The 17,069-nt window shown below is 47.3% G+C and overlaps 1 protein-coding gene across 2 annotated transcripts in view; it reads left to right on the top strand.

Moving 5' to 3' along the window:
- Positions 1–17,069, top strand: part of INPP1 (inositol polyphosphate-1-phosphatase) — a 306,706-nt gene that overhangs the window by 276,406 nt on the left and 13,231 nt on the right. The window lies entirely within an intron of this gene.

Genomic DNA, 17,069 nt, shown 5'->3' on the forward strand with positions numbered 1-17,069 from the left:
GCAACGGCCGAGCTGAACATAAGGAGGAGTCCACAAAATGGCGCGAGGCAAAAGCTCAGAAGCCGAACGAGAGGCAAGCTATACCCTGGCGGTTGCAGCATGGCGGACCAACATGACAGCTGGCGGGACATAACCAACAGATTTGCTGTCTCCTTGGTTGAGGAAGAATAAGAACAGATGTTGCGGTGTGGGCTTGGACGTGGCAGTGCCCATCGGAGCACTCGTACATCGTACATGGCTCCGGCGGCCTGGAACGGTGCTGTGTCCCGCTGCAGAGCCCTCCTACACAACACAGTGTACCCGGCTGAACCGACAGCAGTGCCCCGGTAAGCTCCTTGACTCACGCAAACACTGCGCAACTAATAGCAGCCCCGCAGGAAGGGTCGGACGGACACTGATTCACAAACTCTGCTAGCCCCGAGCTCAATTGCAAACACTGCCAGCTGGGCCCCAAAACGCAACCTCCCTGGCCTGCATTCTTATACCAGCAAACGGCTCCCTGGGTGCGGAGTGCGGAGGGTGCCGCAGGAGTACACAAGCGGGGCAGCGGGGAGCAAGCGCATGCAATTGTGATAATCCTGAGCTGCAGACACATAAGCCCCAGCAGACTAGCTCCAACTTGGCCTCAATCAAGCAGCCCAAAACCCTGTCCTGGATAGAGCGCCTCACATTGGCACACACTGCACTAGACCCGATGCAAATCACATGGGGCACCTAGAACAAGCATCTGCTGGAAGCTCAGCTCCGAACGTGCGTCGCCCGGGCACACTGCTGATATCACCTGATAGGGGTGGCAAGAGTTCCAACAAGAAAATATAGTCTTCAACGCCACTAGACTGATAAACCCCCTCCACATTTGGAGAACGACATTGCGCCCGCAGGCACACATCATAAGGAGAGCAAGGGGGAAGAACGGAATACAATTAATTACTAAGTGAAGGCTGAGACGCACCCCTACTGGCGACGATGCGCTGCAGCATAGATTGGGGCACCACAGCGGGGCCACAAGAAACTAAGAACCAAGGGTGACAACGCAAGGTTCAGCTAGTAGAAGCTTGCACCACCCAAGGACTGCGCACACCATAAGCAGCAACATCAATGAGCCAGGTGGGCAACGTTGACACGGCTAAGGCGCCTCAGTAACAAAGGCTACCATCGACCTGCAAATGCCAGATGGGAAGAGAAAGGTAACAACACATAAAAAGTAAACAACAACTCAATCTAGACAAGCAACGATGGACAAATATGCAAAGAAAGCGGATCTCGTCGCGGACCTCCCACAGCGGGACGAACAGCCGGGACATGCCACGCCAGAGAAGCAACACAACGTGGAGGAAAACAAGATCCTAGAAGCGATTGCGGCTATGCGCGCCTCGATGGAAAGGCATGTGGGAGGAATAAAGTGTGATATGGGCCTCCTGCGCCAAGATCTTGGCAACCTGGCCAGCAGGATGGGCGACACTGAGCAGAAACTGGAACAAACGGCCTCTGCGACCCAAGAGCTCGAAAACACGGTCAGGGAACTGACCTCTCAACTCAAATTACTACAGGACCGCACGGAAGACGTGGAAGGAAGTGCGCGAAGAAGAAATATCAGAGCACCGGGCCTGCCAGAGGGAATGGAAGGTAAAGACCCAACAGAGTACATAGAAAATCTACTCTTCCAAGAACTGTGGCCGGGTAATCTGTCGTAGGGATTTACAGTCGAAAGAGCCCATTGAGCCCTCACGAAAGTGCCCCCATCAGGAGAACCGCCAAGGCCAATCATCGCAAAAATATTAAATTATCGTGACGTGACAAAGAGAAGATACTGACCTTCTCAAGACTAGAAGGTGTCATCCAAAGAGGCTCGGCTACCCTAGCAATATACCCCGATTATACAATACAAGTACAAAGACAGCGAGTGCAATATGTACCAACTAAAGAACGACTGCGGCGCTAGGGGATTAAATACATGCTCCTCTATCCAGCAAAAATGAAAATACTCTACAATGGCAAATCCTTATTTTTTCCAGACCCCGGAAGCAATAAACTCTTGGATGGACGAACATAACCTGGGCCAACTCCAAGAGAAGCAGCAAAACAGAAATGGGTGAAACAAATGAGCCTACCAACAGCCTCTTACTGGACCTTATTGATACAGGCTTCTTAATACACAAACACAGGAAGCAGGAACTCAGCATTTTGATTCAACTTAGCCTACACTAAGGCCCTACATGTATGAGGGATGGCAAACACTGAACTGCATCTGGAACACCCGACGGTCTCCTTCTTGACCCACAGAGCTGAACCCCCTCCGACACACTTAAAACAGACTGAGAGTACCTTGCGTACTCTTCCACCGACTCCCCAGAGGCCAATGGGAAGATGGTGGAGACAGTGGAGTAACTTTGCTGAAAATGTTGGGGGGGGGATCATGATAACTGAAAGAAAGGGGCGGACAGTGGCAGCGCTGAGGGATAAGACTAAACTACTACACAACAAAAATCCATTGCTGACCACCATAAGACTGGTGGGCATCTTTAACATTCAATTGGAGAAACACCCAAGTCTTCTGAAACGTATAACACCACAGTTGGTCTTTGGTGTCCACTGCATTGACAAAATTAAAAAAGCCTGCGGCGCCCCCTCTACCTGAAGAGGGCCTGCAAGCAGGCTGAAGGAGCTGGTGTTTGATTATTGCCACCAGGGCACTAACTCAAACAAGCATATAGACATAATACAAAATTTGGGCTAGGAAGGACAGGTAGGAGTGCTTAGAATGGTGTCTAGGATTATTATGGCCATGGGCGGTCAATGGGTGGATGAATAAACAAAGCCCACAGGCTATGTGTCCCTCCTCATATTCCAGCTCCCTCCTATCTGTAATTCAATGCAATAATTTTGGCCTAACAATCTATCCAATAGCCAAAACTAAAAACAAGGTTCCTGTTTGAGCAACTGGGCAAAATGTGTTCCCCTCGCAAATAGGACAGAAAACGCCATATTTCTGCATTTTGGAAAAATGCAACTTGTGAACTATTTTCCCGTTCAACGGTTTAGAAAATTGCTTCTTTACATTGGAGTCAATTCATTTCTGATAAAATGTGAGTTTACTAAATTAAATAATTTTTTGAAGAATCGTTTCGTTAAATTGGGTTGTTTTGGAGAAAACAATATTGTTTTAGACCAATCATTTCCTTTTTGAAGCAACCAGATTTGCAAAATTGGGGGCGTTTCGTCAGCAATGCCAATTCTGCCCCTAAAAACTCAGTATTGACTTTTGGGAGAATTCAACAGCGCCAGCACTAGCACAATAGTGTGTAAAAACACCTGAATACACAGTTAAATGATGTATGTATGCAGAGCACACACCTGGGGGTTGTACAGTGAACTACTACTAATGGGAAAGACTCATGCAACCTAGATAGATGGTTCCAGTCACCTACCGTCCGCAACATCAGTGTACATAAGATTCTGTACCTTCAAAGCACGGACCATGCTTGGCCCGCCACGGTGCACGAGTGTGAGCATTATAAACCCAACCAACGTTTTCCGCTTAAGTCCCTGTTGTAGCATAACCTTCACATCCCACTTACCAAGAGGAATATAGCACAATCTCTAACACTCCTTTTACTAACAAAATCATCCTACCTAAAAAGCCTAGAGGTCATTGGGGTGAAGTGAATCACACTAGGCTATGTCAGATCACAACTTTCCATCCTGAGCGAGAGAACAAAACATTTCTGCCCCCCCCGCCCACCTCCTTCAGATTGTCTCATTCGTTCCATTGTCAAAGATTGACCACAAATCACAGATTGAAAAGTGAAAAATCAGGACTGTGTTGAAGCTAGTCATACTGACTGAGGGCAACTTGTGGGCTCTTTTTTTGACATGTTTGAGATGCATTTCATGAAGCTGTGGGGGGTGGGGCGTTGGGTGGCAGAGCTAATTAAATGACAATCAGAAGAAGTTCATAAAAAGAACACCTTCCACAGATGTCATCTGACCTCTTAGCTTGAACCAGTCTTAAATTCACAAATACACCCCACAAATTGAGCGTGATTTTTGCACTTTTCCCTTTCTGTCGCCCGGGAGTTTCACCTTTATAACATATGTTTCAGGACTGTGTTGAAGCTAGTCATACTGACTTAGGGCAACTTGTGGGCTCTTTTTCTGACATGTTTGAGATGCATTTCATGAAGCTGTGGGGGGTGGGGAGTTGGGTGGCAGAGCTAATTAAATGACAATCAGAAGAAGTTCATAAAAAGAACACCTTCCACAGATGTCATCTGAGCTCTTAGCTTGAACCAGTCTTAAATTCACAAATAAACCCCACAAATTGAGCGTGATTTTTGCACTTTTCCCTTTCTGTTGCCCGGTATTCACCTTTATAACATATGTTTCACTGTCATTTAGAATTGCCCTTCATATTTGTCGAAATCTTTCTTTAGCCCCATTACCACAAGCCCTAACCTCTCACTTTTCATATGTCAATGCTCTGTGCCGTTTTTCATGGCATCCTGAAGCTGAGCGTGGAGTAGCCAAAGGCCTCCAGTCCAGCCTCTTGCTGTAATTTGTCATTCTTTTAATCCCCGACAACTAAAAGACAAGTTTCATGTCAGTGTCAGTGAGCACAGACCACAAACTTCATTTTGTGGTCTGTGCCAACAAAAGAAAAACATTAAAAATAAAATAGTAATACACAATGCTCTTTCTCTTACCTGCTGTTAATTCGATTCCAGGGTTGGCTGTCCTGACTCCTGAGTCCTGTGAATCAGAAGCTTCGGCTCCAAGGCAAGCAGGCCACAACGTCACTGTGACCTGGGGGGGGAACCAGGGGAGATCAAATACACTGCGCACATGCCTCTCAGGGACCAGGGTGCCTCAGCATAAAGAACAGTCCAGAACAGGAAGAAGGAGGTGGCCACCCAGACCCACGCAGGCGTGCGCGCAGCGTGCCCATCACACTATAACAAATATCATTGGCTGATAAACAGCCAACTAAATATTGTACAATGGGTTGTTAGTATCTGGGTTGGTAATGGAAGATGGAAAACTAAAGGATTTTCCACCATTACCAAACCGGATAGTAAATGGATGAAAAAAGAATATACCCCCTCTGACGCTGCCAATACAGGCATGTCACTTTGTTTTCTGCATTAACTCGACGTTCCAAGCTCCTTATCAGAAACCCCAGTCCCATGCACTTCTATTTAGCATTAGCACAGCCAGCGCGAGCAAATTATTTCCCAAGCTTACCCACTTCACAGGAGTGGGAAGTCAGTGCTTGTGATGGCTGTCACAATCACACTAACTGGAAGGAAGAGAGATCGACACTCTCCCCCGAACCACGGAAGCCGAATGAACTCAACCCTCCCACCGTGGTTGGCACAGGCACCTGAGTTAGGAAACAGGTCGCCACGTGGCAGCCAATGGGGGGAAGAGGGGTTAGGGAGAGGTTGTGGATAGGGAGGGGAAATTAGGAACACCGGAAAGAGGGTAAGGAAACTCCTAAGGTGGATGGGACTGGGGAAACACCAGGAAAAAACACTAATCTAACTCACATAGAATGAACAGAAATATCACCTGCACTATTAACATGTACCTGATTCCTGAATAGCACACCTTAATACGTGTACTGTATCCTGCTCTGAAATATCATTCTCATACAACACATAAGCAAGCAATATGACCACACATAAGGGAAAGCTTCCCAAAGTGATTAGACAATACACATGGCCCTTCGGGCAGCGTTAGCGACATACAACATAAATGCATTTCTTTAGCTCCTGGCACTAGTGAAATGTCGTTGTCCATATGCAGTACTTCCTGCATTAACCCACACAAGATTGGCAAAGTTCTTGAATTATACGAGTAACAAACACACTTTAGTTTTTCACACCGATTGAATTCAAAGAGATTAGGGCGTTATTTATCTCAGATCTGGGGAGCCAGCGGGACTTCCCAGACAAATATTGAAACAGCAGTAAATCATTCCAAGCAGTTCAGAAATATATTGCCCCCATGAGTACTTATCTTGAGTCTGGGGAGCCCCTTGGGACTTCCCAGACGAAGAACAGCAAGCGTTATCTCTGCCAGCTACTCAGTGCCCCTCCTGCTCCTACCGCACCGTGAACGCATGCGATTAAGCGTTTCTCCACTGCATCTCGTTTCATCGCACGCAGACGCCTTCCTCCTGTTGCCGAACGCAGCAGCCGGCCTCCTGCTCCAAATCAACAATAAGCCACACCTGCCCACCGCCGTTGCCTGCCTTTAATCTGCCTTGATTCTTGATGCAGTACAGCTGGCAAGGCGCGCACGGGCCAAACTACAAAATAACACAAAGGATGCTGGGAACTGAAGTTTCCTTGTCCTTCCAGCACATAATGTCTCAAGAGGCGTATTTTAGCACTCCACGCCTGTGCCAACCCTGATTCCTGACATTACCTCCTCTTCCAGGGCTCCTCCCAGGACCTGGTTTACCTGGGTTGCGTAAATGAAATTGTTTCACTAACCTGGGAGCATGAACCTCTCTAGCTGGTTCCCAAGAACAATCCTCAGGGCCGTAACCTTCCCAGTGGATCAAATACCATAGTTGTCGATATCTTCTTCTGGAATCCACAATACGTTTTACTTCGTATTCCATGTTCCCATCTTTCACTATGGCTGGGGGTTTCTTCGTAGTTGTCCCTGGAGCTGCGGGTTTAAGCAAAGAAACATGGAATACCGGGTGTATTTGTAGAGTTTTAGGCAAACGCAGTTTCATAGCTGTTGGTGACACACATGCAATGATTTCATAAGGTCCAATAAATCTAGGCATAAATTTACGAGATCCAACTATGGAGAGGTTTCTGGTTGATAACCAAACCCTGTCTCCTGCTTTATAACGTGGACTCTCCTGTCGGTGTTTATCAGCATGTCTTTTATAGGCTTTCTTAGCCTGTTCCAAATTGGTGTGCGCCCTCTGTCGGATCTTGAGAAGCAACTGTTTTCGATCTTGCAACACAGGTAGATTCTCCACTTCAGGTAAATGTTCTGGTATCATATTCTGCTCATACCCAAATAAGCATTCGTTAGGAGACATACCCAATGACGTGTGCAGTGTATTGTTATATGTAAATTCAGCCAACCAGAGTGCCTGTACCCAAGACTCTCGGCCATCACCTAAATAGTCTCTCAAATATTGTTCGAGTGTTTGGTTGACCCGTTCTGTCTGACCATCAGTTTGGGGATGGTAACTCGTAGAGAGAGCACAGTTGATTCCCAACATGCGACAGAAAGCTCGCCAAAACCGTGAAGTGAATTGAGGTCCTCTATCCGAGACAATACTTTTTGGCAAACCATGTAGTCTAACCACATGTTGAAGAAACAACTCCGCTAACCTGCCTGCTCCAGGTATTCCTTCACAAGGAATAAAACGCGCTTTTTTGGACAAGAAATCCACCAATACCCAAATAGTGTCAAAATGCTTATCAGGTGGAAGGTCCTTAATGAAATCCATTGATATATGGGTCCATACCTTCTCAGGAGTGGGTAATGGTTGAAGTAACCCTCTTTTCTTTACATGATCTGCTTTGTTTCTCATACTATTCTCACATTTTAGTAGATAGTTGCTCACATCCTGTCTCAATGTAGGCCACCAAAAATATTTTTCTAGCATAGTTTGCATTTTCCTTTGAGCAGCATGTCCCGCTAATGGAGAATTATGACACCAATATAATGCTTTTTCTGTACTTCTTTAGTAGGTAGAAATAATCGGTCTTGATGGTACGGCAACCCCTGACGCATCTTTCTTTCTGGATGACTGTCCCGCCACTTCTGGAGTTGCCGAGGTGGTAATGCTCTCTTGACCTCCCCAATTAAGTTGGTGATAATTGCTCCAATGACTTTCTCTGAGGGAATAATTGCTCTTACTTCACTCTCCACACTCTCCAAATTTTGCTGCCTAGACAGTGCATCTGCTTTGCCATTATTCTTTCCTGGCCTGAAGGTTACTACGAAATCAAATTCATTGAAATACTGAGACCAGCAGAGTTGTCTGGGACTTAGTTTGTGAGCAGTCTTAAAGTATTGCAGATTCTTGTGATCAGTCACCACTACTACCTGATGCTTAGCCCCCAATAGGTAATTTCTCCATTCTAGAAAAGCTGATCGAATAGCTAACAACTCCTTATCCGTGATAGAATAATTCTGTTCACAACCTGATAACTTTCTAGAATAAAATGCCGCTGGATGCCACACTCCCTACATATCCTTCTGTGACAAAATAGCCCCCACCGCCAAGTTACTAGCATCAGTCTCCACCTTGAATGCTTGACTTGTGTCTGGATGTCTCAACACTGGTGCAGTGGTAAAAGCTACCTTTAAAGTCTGAAAAGCCTTTTCTGCTTCAGGACCCAAACGAATGGTGTTGCCTTCTTAAGCAATCGTGTAATTGGCGTTACAATGGCTGAAAAATTACTAATAAAACGCAGATAGAAATTGGCAAATCCTAGAAATGATTGAACGTCCTTGATACATTGAGGAGATGGCCAATCTGTTACAGCTTGTACTTTCTTTGCATCCATCACTACACCCTCTGGAGTGAGAATAAACCCTAGAAACTCCACCTGCCTAGTGTGAAAAGCACATTTCTCCAATTTTACACAGAGCTGATACTCCTGTAACCTCTGAAGCACTGCCCTCACATGCTGAATATGTTGTTCTGGTGAAACTGAATAAATCAAAATGTTGTCAATGTAAACTATGACAAACACATGTAACGCTCACCTGATTCCCGCAGAGGCGCCGGTCTTTACTGGGTGAATGCTGTATCTTCAAAGGTGATGTGTAACACACGGTTGGCTCTTTGGGCTGGACCTCTGTGCACTGTATGTCTGACTCGAAGAGTACGATGTCTGCAGATAGAAAATATGGGATTAATGAACTGGGGTTATTGGGTGCCTCTCTCCTCTTCCCTTTCTCTTCTCCTGTAGAACCCCAAAGGTTAACGCCCTCACCTTAGGTAAGTGAACGCCGAGCTCTCCATCTGCCTCGGGGCAGGGTGCCGTAACCAGTTTCTTCACTGGATAAGGGTGCAGGCCTCTTGACCTCAGAGGACTGCTGTCCGTCGTTAACTGCACGAACGGTAAGTTCTGGGCACTTCAAATGTCTTAAAAGTCTTTTGTAATGATATCTCTTGTTTTGCAGGGTTCCGGCGATGGCGGATGGCGGGCTGATGAGAGTTGAGGATCGAACCCGCGTGAGGAATAGAAGCGCCTGGAAGCACGTAAGTAAGCGCTTGTAGCCTGCTTCACGATGCGCACTAACTGTCCCTTTTATCTTGCAGGTACAAGTTCGGAGCTTTAGAGAAGCTGAAGGGTGCTGGAATACCCACTGGATTCGGCGTGGGAAGGAGTAATGGCACGTGAGTAATAAAGTTGCCCAATGTCTTTAAACGCACCTTCTTTTGTCTTTCAGATGCAGGATGCAGCGCCGAAGGCCTCAGGAGCGTGCAAAGAGCTGGTAAGCTTTTGTCTTTCAGATGCCGGAATGCAGTGCGAAGACCTCCGGAGCATGCAAAGAGTAGGTAAGCCTTTGTCTTTCAGATGCCGGAATGCAGCGCGAGGCGTTGGTGACAGCCGATGGACCAGGTAAGAGATGCGCTGCCACTGAAGACCATAGTGCTAACCTGTTCTTTCTTTGGGCCTCATTACGACCCAGGCGGTAAGGGGTTTACGGCAGCGTAAACAGCGCCGACCCTTACCGCCTGAGTACGAGGTCCCTTAGCGCCATGGCGGATTTAACACCTGCTTTTAGCAGGTGTTAAAATCCATGGCGCTAAGGGACCATGGAGTTAATTACGCCACCGTAATTTACGGTGGCGTAATTAACGCCTTCCCCACTCCCATTATGCCCTATGGGGCAAAAATGGGAATGGGGAAGGGTAAATGGGGATTGGGGACTTACCGCCCCGCCAAGGTCGGAATGGGGCGGTAAGTCCGCCAACCACCATGGCGTAAACGTAGTTTACGCCATGGTGGTAAAGTCACGGCCCAGGCAGTAACTTACCGCCTGGGTTGTAATGAGGCCCTTTGTCTTTACAGGTGCTGCTGAAGACTGGATTCCAGGATGGTAAGCCTTTGTTCCCTTAGGCCCAGGATCAGAAGCAGAAGACATGATGAGCGTTCTGCTGCAGAGAATGCAGAATAACACAAAGCAAGATTCATCCATCGGGTGTGGTTTAAATAGCCTCCTGTAGTGCTTAGGTGTCTCCTTCCACAGCGACGCCTAGGTAAGAAAAGAGTCCCTGCTTTCCAGAAGAGTTCCAGTGTTCTGAACCTAGGGATTGGCTCCTGCCCCACCCAACAGGAAAAGTAGTCCCAAAACAGGAAGAGGATCAGGGGTTCAACTGGCAGGTAAGTAAGCAGCATGGTCTGCTGCAGGTAAGTCCACCCAAGCATTATGAGCCCGGCGCTTACAGCGCTGGGACTGGGCATCTTTATGAGCCTGGTGCCACTGGCGCCAGGACAGGGTCCAAAAGGTCCCAATTGGGACTGGCTGGCACTCGGAACCGGGGTTATGGGTCTGCTTCCAAGGGAGTCGGGCAAGTCCTGATCTTTTGGAAGCAGAGATCATGACAGCACCCCCCCTCAAGGCCCCTCCCAAACCGGGCTTCTCCGGGGGTTTGGGCTTGTTAGGAAATGTTCGATGAAATCTTTTGATTAGACGAGGCGCGTGGACATATTCTGCAGGTTCCCAGGATCTTTCTTGGGGACCGTAGCCTTTCCAGTCAATCAGGTAAAATAGTTTAGATTTGGAGATCTTGGAATCCAGGATGCTTTTGACTTCAAACTCGAGTTCTCCATCAACTAGAATAGGTTTTGGAGATGTAGTTAGTCGGGTTTGAGGTTGCACGGGTTTTAATAGAGAGACGTGGTAGACCGGATGTATCTTCATGTGAGGGGGCAAGTCCAACTTGACCGCTACTGGATTTACTATGGTAGTGATGGAATAGGGACCAAGGTATCTTGGGTTGAATGTGCGTGGTCCTTTTAGAGGTAGATATTTGGTGGATAACCAGACTTTATCTCCTACTTGATATTGGGGGGCTTCCTTCCGACGTTGGTCTGCTCCTTTCTTGTATTGTTCTTTAGCCCTTTGAAGGTGAGAAACGGCTTCCTTAAAGGCTTGGGTGATTGTAGAATGCAGGTGGTCTACTGCTGGTGTTCCAAGATCTTGGAGTGGATCCAACTCCGAGGTTCGAGGGTGACTACTGTATAAAAGAAAAAACGGGGTCTTCCCAGTTCCCGAGTGGGCAGAGTTATTGTAGGCATATTCGGCTATCCAAAGGATATCTTTCCAAGTTTTTTCAGTTTGTTGTAGCATGCAGCACAAATACTGTTCCAGAGTTTGATTGGTCCTGTCGGTTTGAGGGTGGTGGCTGGTCGAAAGTCTCACATCAATTTGAGCCGACCGACAGCAACTTCGCCAAAAATGAGAAATAAATTGACTACCTCGATCCGAAATTGGAACTGAAGGAAAACCGTGCAGTCGGACGATGTTTTCGAGAAATTCTCGGGCCAGAGTTGCTGCTGTTGGTAAGCCTTTGAGTGGAATGAAATGCGCCATCTTGGAGAATAGGTCCACGATTACTAGGATCGTATTGTATCCGGGGGATGGAGGTAGATCGGTGATGAAGTCCATAGAAAGCGTATGCCAAGGGCGAGGCGGGAAGTCAATAGGGCGTAAGAGGCCGGCTGGTTTTTCCTTTTGACTCTTGTTTTGGGGGCATACTCCACAGGACATTATAAAGTCTCTGATATCTTTTTTCCAAGACGGCCACCAGAAGTAGCGCTTGATCTTTTCCGAGGTCTTGGTCATACCGGGATGTCCTTCCATTAAAGAATCGTGATAACAAGAGATTATCTTTTTCTGTAAATCTGTGCTGGGCAGGTATAACCGTTCTTGGAAATATAATAGGTTGTCCTTCACCGTAAAGTCCTTTCCCTGCAGATGCCAATTCTGTATGTCTGCTGGAGTTACCAGTAGCCTGGCTTTATCCTTAACTTCCTCTATGGATTGTGTGGCGATTACACCTAGAATTCTTTGTTAGGGAATGATAGGTACAGGTTTAGGATTGATCAAATGTTCTTCCACTCCCATCCGAGAAAGGGCATCAGCTTTACTGTTTTTTGTACCAGGTCGATAGGTAATTATGAAGTCAAACTCGGCAAAGAATAGTGCCCAACAGAGTTGCCTAGAGGATTGAGCTTTTGCGGTTTTCAAATATTGCAGGTTTCGGTGATCTGTAATCACAGTAACGGTGTGTCGGGCCCCCAGAAGATAATGCCGCCAAGCCTTAAAGGCGGACTTGATAGCTAGAAGTTCCTTATCAGTAATAGTGTAATTGATTTCAGGAGGCGAGAATTTGCGGGACCAAAATGCCACGGGATGCAACTGATTGGTTACTGGGTCCTTTTGTGATAGAACTGCCCCCATGGCAAGGCTCGAAGCATCAGTTTCAACGATGTAGGGGAGTTCTGGGCGAGGATGTTTTAAGATCGGTGCAGAGATAAATCTAGTCTTCAAATTCTGGAAAGCTTGTTCCGCCTCGGTAGCCCATTCAAAACGTTTGTTTTTCTTTAACAAGGCGGTGATGGGCTGGACTATTCGAGAGAATTCGGGGATAAACCTTTGGTAAAAGTTAGCGAAGCCTAACATGCTTTGAACACCTTTTACGGAGGATGGCGATGGCCATTTGAGAATTGCATCGACCTTCTTTGAATCCATACGCACTCCGCTAGGTGATAATATGAATCCCAAGAATTCAACTTCAGTCACGTTGAAAACACATTTTTCCAACTTAGCGAGAAGTTTGTGTTGACGCAATCTCTCGAGGACCATTTTCACGTGTTTCCGATGTTCAGTTTCCGATGAAGAATAAACGAGGATGTCGTCAATGTAAACAACAACACACACATCTATGAGCTCTCTGAGGACATCGTTCATAAAATATTGAAAGGCGGCCGGGGCATTGCAAAGTCCGAAGGGCATGACCTGATATTCAAATAGCCCATACTTGGTGCGGAAGGCCGTCTTCCATTCATCGCCCTCTTTTACTCGTACCAAGTGGTAGGCTCCTCTAAGATCCAGCTTTGTATATATGCATGCTTTTCTGACTTGGTCCCGGAGTTCAGGGATCAGAGGTAACGGATATCTATTCTTAACGGTGATCTGGTTCAGGGCGCGATAATCTATACAAGTTCTAAGGTCCCCTTCTTTTTTTGGAACGAAGAACAAAGCTGAGGAAGCAGGGGACTTGGGAGGACGAATAAACCCATTCGCTAGGTATTGATCCAGGTATTGTCGGAGGTGAAGATTCTCAGGCTCGGTGAGGTCATAAATTCTACTACAAGGAGGAGTAGATCCAGGTATCAGGTCTATCTGGCAGTCATAAGACCTATGAGGAGGTAGAAAGTTAGCCTGATCCTTCCGGAAAACATCTTGGAATTCTAGGTATTCAGGAGGTAACTGGGGAGCCTCCGAGGAAATTGCTGCCAGTGCAACACCAGGTCGAGGGTGACAAGTAGAGACACATTCTGGATACTGAACCGTTCTTGCTCGCCAGTCGATCTGAGGATTGTGCTTCTCTAACCAAGGAATTCCTAGAATAATCTGGAACTGAGGGGCCTTGATCACATCGAACACGATCTTCTCATGGTGTCCATCTTGACTTACTAGCGTCACTTCTTGGGTGGTATGCGTTACTGGTCCGGAGGCTATCTCCGTACCATCTACCGTAGTAATGATGTCCTTTACAGCCTTTGGACAAAGAGTCAGATTCATCCTCAAAACCATTTCATGATCCACATAATTGCCGATGACACCGCTGTCGACGTAAACTTCAATCGCATGTAATCGATCCGGATGTTCAGGGCTAATGAGGACCATAGGTATCACGAAATGCGAGGTCACTGAACTGGTTTTAATGCTCGGCAAGAGGACCTCTATTCTTGTCGGGCGAGGTCGTTTCCCTGCTCAGAGTTTGTGACCCTGGTAACTGCAGCTCCTACTGCCTTCTTGGCTGGTTTCACCGGACAGTCTCGAAGAAAGTGCCCCGAGTTTCCGCAATAGAGGCATAATTGCAGCTGTTTTCTCCTTTCCCGCTCCTTTTGTGTTAGTGGTCCTTTCAGGCCCCCTATTTGCATGGGTTCCCCGGAGTCTACTCCTTTGGTAGGAGTTGGTGGTTTGGAAAATACTCGAGCATCAAACTTGGAACGATCGGCCTTCCTGTTCTGCAGTCTGTGGTCAATTTGAACGACTAAGTCAATATAGTCCGAACAGTCTTGCGGGGGATTCACTACTTGGGCTAACACATCTTTGAGCTCTCCACGTAGACCTCTATAAAACAGCGTAATCCTTTTGTCCTCAGGCCATCGAGTTTCCACTATCAGTCTGTTGAAAGACGCAATATAAGCCAAAAGGTCTTGATTACCCTGTCGCAATGAAAGGAGCTCATTGTCCAAGGCCTGCCCCTGTGAATGTCTTGCAAACAGTTTTTCCATACTGAGCTGAAAAGCTTGAAAATCATGGAGAACCGGATCATCTTGATTAACTAGAGGGATCGACCAGTCTGCCGCATTGCCACTAAGGTACGAAAGCACGAAAGCTACCTTAGCTTGATCAGTTGGAAAGGCTGCTGGCCGGCATAAGAAGTGCAACCGGCACTGATTAATAAATACTGCAAACCTCTTTGGGTCACCAGAAAATCGTTCGGGCGGAGCCAGAGGTACATTCCCAGGTAGGTTGATCTGCACTGGGTTCGTAGAGGATGTTGAAGGAAGATTTGCCCCTGATGCGGGTAACGGAGTTTGTCCGGCTTGTCACTGTAGCAATTGTCTAGCGAGATAGTCTGTTCGCTCCTTGGAAATAATCAGTTCCCTTCTTAGAGCATTCGTTTCCTGACGGGCTGCATGCACTTCTGCTCTTAGTTCCCCAAGTAACTGGGCTAGCTGGTCGGTATCCGAGGTTTCCATAGCGCCTGGGTGGGAGTTTTGCGGTAGGCTTTGTGTTCTGTAACGCTCACCTGATTCCCGCAGAGGCGCCGGTCTTGACTGGGTGAATGCCGTATCTTCAAAGGTGATGTGTAACACACGGTTGGCTCTTTGGGCTGGACCTCTGTGCACTGTATGTCTGACTCGAAGAGTAAGATGTCTGCAGATAGAAAATATGGGATTAATGAACTGGGGTTATTGGGTGCCTCTCTCCTCTCCCCTTTCTCTTCTCCTGTAGAACCCCAAAGGTTAACACCCTCACCTTAGGTAAGTGACCGCCGAGCTCTCCATCTGCCTCGGGGCAGGGTGCCGTAACCAGTTTCTTCACTGGATAAGGGTGCAGGCCTCTTGACCTCAGAGGACTGCTGTCCGTCGTTAACTGCACGAACGGTAAGTTCTGGGCACTTCCAATGTCTTAAAAGTCTTTCGTAATGATATCTCTTGTTTTGCAGGGTTCCGGCGATGGCGGATGGCGGGCTGATGAGAGTTGAGGATCGAACCCGCGTGAGGAATAGAAGCGCCTGGAAGCACGTAAGTAAGCGCTTGTAGCCTGCTTCACGATGCGCACTAACTGTCCCTTTTATCTTGCAGGTACAAGTTCGGAGCTTTAGAGAAGCTGAAGGGTGCTGGAATACCCACTGGATTCGGCGTGGGAAGGAGTAATGGCACGTGAGTAATAAAGTTGCCCAATGTCTTTAAATGCACCTTCTTTTGTCTTTCAGATGCGGGATGCAGCGCCGAAGGCCTCCGGAGCGTGCGAAGAGCTGGTAAGCTTTTGTCTTTCAGATGCCGGAATGCAGTGCGAAGACCTCCGGAGCATGCGAAGAGTTGGTAAGCCTTTGTCTTTCAGATGCCGGAATGCAGCGCGAGGCGTTGTTGACAGCTGATGGACCAGGTAAGAGATGCGCTGCCACTGAAGACCGTAGTGCTAACCTGTTCTTTCTTTGTCTTTACAGGTGCTGCTGAAGACTGGATTCCAGGATGGTAAGCCTTTGTTCCCTTAGGCCCAGGATCAGAAGCAGAAGACACGATGAGCGTTCTGCTGCAGAGAATGCAGAATAACACAAAGCAAGATTCATCCATCGGGTGTGGTTTAAATAGCCTCCTGTAGTGCTTAGGTGTCTCCTTCCACAGCCACGCCTAGGTAAGAAAAGAGTCCCTGCTTTCCAGAAGAGTTCCAGTGTTCTGAACCTAGGGAGTGGCTCCTGCCCCACCCAACAGGAAAAGTAGTCCCAAACAGAAGAGGATCAGGGGTTCAACTGGCAGGTAAGTAAGCAGCATGGTCTGCTGAAGGTAAGTCCACCCAAGCATTATGAGCCCGCCGCTTCCAGCGCTGGGACTGGGCATCTTTATGAGCCTGGTGCCACTGGCGCCAGGACAGGGTCCAAAAGGTCCCAATTGGGACTGGCTGGCACTCGGAACCGGGGTTATGGGTCTGCTTCCAACGGAGTCGGGCAAGTCCTGATCTTTTGGAAGCAGAGATCATGACACACATCAATAAAATCTCTCAAAACTTCTTGCATAAAGAATTGAAATGCTGCAGGAGCATTGCATAATCCAAACGGCATGACCAAGTATTCAAATAAACCAAACTTTGTCCGGAATGCCGTCTTCCACTCATCCCCCTCCCGCACTCTGATCAAGTGCTATGCCCCCCTTAAGTCCAATTTCGTGTATATTTTTGCCACCCGCACCTGATCCAATAATACTGAAATTAGAGGTATGGGAAACCTATTCTTAATGGTCACCTTATTCAATGCGCGGTAATCAATACAAGTTCGTAATGTCCCCTCTTTCTTAGGGACAAAAAACAAGGGAGAGGAGACAGGGGACGTGGAATGTCTAATGAACCCCTTCTCCAGCATTTCATCCAGATACACTATTAAATGTTAATTTTCCATTTCTGTCAGGGCGTAGATTCTGCTACAAGGCAACTTCGCCCCTTCCTCCAATTCAATGACACAATAATATGGTCTATGGGGTGGTAGTTGCTCTGCCCCACCTTTGTCAAATACTTTTGCGAACACTCGGTATTGCAAGGGAATCCCTGCT

This window comes from Ambystoma mexicanum, chromosome 9, assembly GCF_040938575.1.
Source record: "Ambystoma mexicanum isolate Mex_15411 chromosome 9, UKY_AmexF1_1, whole genome shotgun sequence".
NCBI classification, from domain to species: Eukaryota; Metazoa; Chordata; class Amphibia; order Caudata; family Ambystomatidae; genus Ambystoma; species Ambystoma mexicanum.